This window comes from Ailuropoda melanoleuca, chromosome 3, assembly GCF_002007445.2.
Source record: "Ailuropoda melanoleuca isolate Jingjing chromosome 3, ASM200744v2, whole genome shotgun sequence".
Classification (NCBI taxonomy): domain Eukaryota; kingdom Metazoa; phylum Chordata; class Mammalia; order Carnivora; family Ursidae; genus Ailuropoda; species Ailuropoda melanoleuca.
In genome coordinates, this window is record NC_048220.1 from 109,767,026 (window position 1) to 109,773,025 (window position 6,000).

The window sequence follows — 6,000 nt, forward strand, 5'->3', positions numbered from 1 at the left end:
CTCGTGTCTTCAAATATCTTCCTTAGATGAAGGAACAAATTGTACTTTCAATCATAATCTTCCTCTGACTTTTTAGACAGCTTTCCAGTTGCCTACTGAACATCCCTTCTTGGTGTACCACTGTCTTCAAGTATGTGACAGAAATAGAAGTAATCTTCCTTTTCAAAATTCTTCTTTATGTAGTCCCTGTTCCTATTAATGGTACCATTATGCTTTCAATTTTTCAGATTTAAAACTTCTAATTGTTCTTGGGTGAGTATCTCTTTTATTTGGCCCTGAATGAAATCATTTGCTAAGTTTCATTGCTCCTGTCTTGCAAACATCCCAAGTTTATTCCCACTTCTTTGCTTTTCCACCTGCAACTCCATTTCTGGATTCAAATATCAAGTCCCTCAGAACAGTTTCTCTGGAATATTACTATAATTCTTTAAATGGCCTCTCTGTATCCAGCATTCATTGATTCAATTTCTCCTACTTCCTGCTATCAAATTAATCATTTTGAAGCCTTGCTCTGACCAGTCATTTTCATGCTTCCAAAACTTTGAGAACCCTGATTAATTCTAATTAAAGCCCATGCACTTCAGTCTGGATTTTGGCATCATGACTTTCTTAATTCCCACAACCATTTTCTCTTTCCTATGAAATCCTTCTAGTCCTGGTTTTTAGAAAAACAAAAAAGTCTTTCCCTGATTTCCCACAGCAATATTGCTTCCTATCTTGCTGTATTTTTATTTACATACACATCTTGAGACTTTCATTAGATCCTTAAGTGTAGAACACTCTTAATTTGTATTTGTAACCCTACAATATCTAGAATGATGACTTAAAAATCATAACATTTATATAATTTTAACTCAGTTCTGAACTACTTTTAAATTTAATATGTAATTCTTTTTTCATACCAAACACTCTCTGAAGCTTTGTGAACACAAGGAAAGAAAAGAACATGTTTCTCTGTTATAAGGATTACAAAGTCTAGTAGAGAAGACAGTCTAAAAATTACTTTAAAATAAAATGTTATGCATACAGTATCAGAATTCTTTTCTAGATACAGTTTGGCACAAAGAACAGAGCAATCAAATCTGAGTGAGTGACTTTAGGAAAATTTAGTAGAGCAAGAAATCTTGCAAGATCTAGATGTTAAAGTACCAGAAGTTTGAAGATAGTTTTATATCTAAAGAGCATGAAGAGTTTGAGCAGTGACCTAGAGACTTATTGGAACTTACTGGAAAACTACATGTATTTCTGAATGTCTAGAACACAAGGTGATTAATACATAAAGAAGGTAGGGGAGTGGAAAGGGAAGAGGTTAGACATGAAGACTGAACTTCAAGCATACATGGAAGACTTTGTATATCATCCTGAGAAGCTTTGGCTTTCTCTGGAGGGGAAGCATTAAGAGTTTTAAGTAGAAGGAGTAACTTCTTTGGATTTTTTTTTCAGAAAATTCTTTAGTAGAAAAATGAAAGAATTCAATATTGGAGGCAGGAAGGTAATTTGAAAAGTTGTAATATCCTAGGCAAGAGAGATAAAGTCCTAAATTAAGGCAATGGCAGAGAGGATGAAGAGAAACAATCCAGTGTATGATTGGTCAGTGGATGGTAATGGAATTAATGAAGAAAGATATTCTGAAGAGGAGATGCTTTGGCAAGAACACATATAAATTCATTCGTTCCTTAAAGTTTTGGAGTCTCTAGACCATCCAGGCTGAGATGTCCATAAGGTAAGTGAACAGAAATACAGGTATCAGGAGAGCAGTCTGACATGGAGATAAAATTTGAGGTTCGTTGGCTTTTAGGTGAAAATATAATATGGCTTTGGGACAGAGTGCAAGGACAAACAGGCCCAACATTTTTTTTTTCAGTAATTTATCATCTTTTTCTATGTTGTGAAGAAAAGGTTTATGCTTAAGGGAAACTAATTTAATCTCTCATGCTCTAGGCTATATAGGAAAGGAAGAGAGTTATGAAGGAAGGCAGTTGTATTTATTAGAGTAACCATGATATCTGTTAATCTTTCCTAATTATGAGTTGAAAATTGAAGACAGTTTGTGTCAGTGTATATCTGAGGAATAATGTATTCAAAACGTGTAATGCTAAAAACAGAACGAGATCTTTTGGTTCCTTACTCCCGACTGTGATTCTCTAACTCTTGTTTTATTTTTGGGAAATCAACTCTTTTCAGAGACAGAAATAAAAATGAAGATGAGTATAGTCATTCCAGCATGTATTTACTGAATTCCTACTCTGTTCCTAATAAACATGTTGAGATTTACTCATCCTTATAAATAATTTTCAAAAATCCTTAGTCTAAGAAAATATTTTGTATCATTTCCCACCAGAGTGTGCCTTTTTTTATATTTATGTCTCCAACTGTGGTATTAAGTATTCATTCTTACAGGCATACTTACAGTTCAGTGTCTCACTTTCATTAGCATTGACCAAGGCTAAATTGTTTGATTTTTTAAATTATTTTTTTATTATTATGATATATTAGTCACCATACAGTACATCGTTAGCTTTCGATGTAGTGTTCCATGATTCATTGTTTGCTTATAACACACAGCGCTCCATGAAATGTGCTTATTTTACTTCATTCCATAATTATAGCATATAGCACCAATATATCTTATGAAGTATTTGACTTCTGCTAACAAATGTGTCCATAAGTGGTTTGCCTCCTTCCCCATATCTGTCTATTCATTTTCTTCTTTTGTACTGATCCTGGTGGGACATTCAGTAATTTATTGAGAGGCAATATATCCTGTGATACATGAATTATAGCCTCATCTCGAATTCTGGGTAAAAGGAAGCAGGAAATTTTTTGAGAAGGGCCCTTGGCCCTGAAACTCTTCCCCTGACTATTCCCAGAGGCTGGGACTGCTGGCCTCAGGGCCATAGAGGAAGACCCATCTGTTTTCTCAGGCTCTGCTCTTGGAGAGATGTGAAGGAAGCTCTGTGAATCTCCAGGGACTGGTTAGGATTCTTGAGACATGTTTATAGTGCAGCTCTGTGAAGAATCATCCATGACTTTTAAGAAGAAATATTTTGTTCTATTTAAATATTCTTAGAAGATATTTTATTGTTGAAGTAGTTAATAAAAAAAAAACCCTAACACAATATTCTCTTCCCTTTTTTTGTTGTTCATTCTATAATTAAACTACAAATTTTAGAGACACATTCAAAATAATAAGGGCTAGGAATCATTTAGAAACACACAGATTTACATATAGACTTGTATCATTTTCATCTTTAATGACTTGAAAGTGGGGTTCTAATATTAGTGACTATTATTATATTAATAAGTATTCACTTTGTGCAATTTATAAATTCTATGTAATATTCCTTCTTGATTATTAGAAAAAATATATTTATGCACTCAATTCTTAAAATTATTTAAAAAATAGTTGTTTATTTTAATTTTGTATTGTCCTATACCACATCATAATCATTTTCCTCACATGTTTCCTGATTTGCTTTAATCAGTTAGGAATCTATTATCTAACCAGATGGAACTCAAACTAAGTTATTCTGCTATCTTGTGGTTGCTACTTGAAATAGCAAATCTATATTCAAGAGTTATATTGAAAGCTTAGCTTTGAGATAGGAAAAAAAAATTAGATCACTGAGAGAGGGCTAAGTACCCTGAAAGAACACTTGATCTTAATCAAAAAATTTCAGTTGTTACCAAATCACTTCCCCTCAGTGTCCAGCCAGATTCTGGAAAGAAGTCAGTCACACTACAAAGGCACTAGAGATGGATCCAGAACAAGACAGCATCTGAGCAGTAATGGTTTAAATCATCCCTTAGTAGTCCTAAAGAATTAAATCTCCTTCTAATTTTCTCCCAGAAACTTGGACTCTGAGGACTCAAACCAAATGATTTTCTAATGAAGAAATTAATTCACTGCAGGTATACTACATTTTCTTTTCCTTTTCATACTCAAACCAGGGTTTTGAGTTGGGCTCTGTAGGTGCAGGCTTATGATGATGGAAGAACCTCAGTTTTGTGAGTGTTTTCCAGTGCAATGTTTTATTTTGGGTCTAGCAGTCATTTCTGATAGGAAGAGAGAGGAAAGAATAGAAAAAACACAATTTTTAGTGTTTCCAGAGGTCTGCAATTTTGCTGATTTCCTTACCCTCATTTCCAAGCACTGTGAGATCATTCCTGGGTCAGCCTGTTAGGTCTGAGGAAGTACAGGGGCTTGTCCCTACGCTGCTGTTCGTGTACCTTAAGACAGTGAGCCTTGCAAAAGTGCCGAAGGCCATTCCATGTCACTACTATAAATCCTTCAGGCAGCTTACTAACCATCTTGTGAAGGAAGGGGTGACTTCTATTTATAGTGTTCATTTTTCCTCTTAATCCAAAATTCTGAAAACTATTTATAAGAAGTCTCATTTTATAGAAACTCCAAAGGCTGTCCCAATGGTTAAGAAATATCTTTTAATTACGGTGTTAATTGCAGAGTGGGTACTGGAACCAAGTCTCTCTGAGTCTAATTGAATCTCTTCAGTTTCATGGATCAGTTGTGTTTGATGTATGTTGTTTATGCCTGAATTTTAATTATTAAACCTTTATTCACTAAATTTCACTGTAGTATAATCAGTGAATAGACACACATCTGCTCAGTCCTACCACCACCTTTAAAAAACATCTTGTCCTTTATAAAACCCCCTATTTCCTCTGGCAGATGCTGAAAGTATTAATGGTGTCCAAGAGGCTTCTGTCTCTTAACGAGTAGCAGGTGTGGTCAGAATGCCTTATTATTTATCACTTCCTCACCCAGGATATTGTTCTATGCTTTTAAGACATTTATACAGGACTCCATCAATGGTCTCTTTATTTCATATGGAATATCTCTGTGATTAAAAATGAATATTACCCTTCTCACTAAACCTTGACATTTGCTACCTCAGACACTATCTTCACCTACTGGGGACAGTGGTGGTGGGGGAGTCAGCTGGAGAAGCTCCACTAATGTTTCCCAGATTTGGGGATTATTTGAGGTTATGGGGTAAGATAGTGGGTGGAAGGGAGGGGTATAGAGGAAGGAGGCTTCCTTTATCTTATGATATGACTATATTTTTGGATACAGCTTTCATTTCTGATCTTCACTGTATTACTGAAACCATTTCCATGGTCTGATCACTCCAGATGTATTGGAATTAGTCCATTTAGATTTCTGTGTTTGATGTTCTGCTGTGAGATTAATGAGAAAAACACCTTTATGTATGCATGATAGTTTTTCATCTTAAGGTTTAATCCAAATAACTGTAGGTTTTTGAATTCATTAAATTGGTGAAGAATGAATTCTTTGATTGAGAATAGAGAGATTTTAGATGTTGCTACTGACCTTTCTGGAATTTTTCTGCCACTATGCTCAGAGCTTCTTAGACTCATGCTTGATTTTGTCATTTATTCAGATTTTCTTAGACCTGTTTTTTTTCTGTTAGGATTGATAGAAATGTCTGTAATTCCCACAGCCATAATTTTCTGGCTTAATTTTAAAAAGCATCTTTGGGTAGGATTTATATGATTGCAATCTTATTGTTTAAGAGAAAGGTAAAAGTCTGGTGGCAGCCTTCTTCCTTAGACCTAGTTGAGTTATTGGTCCGCAACAGTGTCTGATTTCATTTGTTTTCCTTTTTATAGAACCCTTGTCCATGGAGACCCAATAGATCTAGGTAGATAAGTGTTAGGACTTGGCTTTTCTCTTAGAAACCACCTATTAGCTGTGAGATATTTAAAGAGTGAATTGAACTAAAGAGCAGATCAAAGACTTAAAGGTTTTAACGTATTTTAAGCATAGAGTTGTTATCAAATTTTATAAGAAATTACTTCCATATAATGCTTATATGTATATATAATTGTAATTTAAATGTTTATATGAATCTATACACATTTTTAACAATTAAAATCATTTTAAGCTTTAAGAAGTTTCATTTGGGGGCGCCTGGGTGGCACAGCAGTTAAGCGTCTGCCTTCGGCTCAGGGCATGGT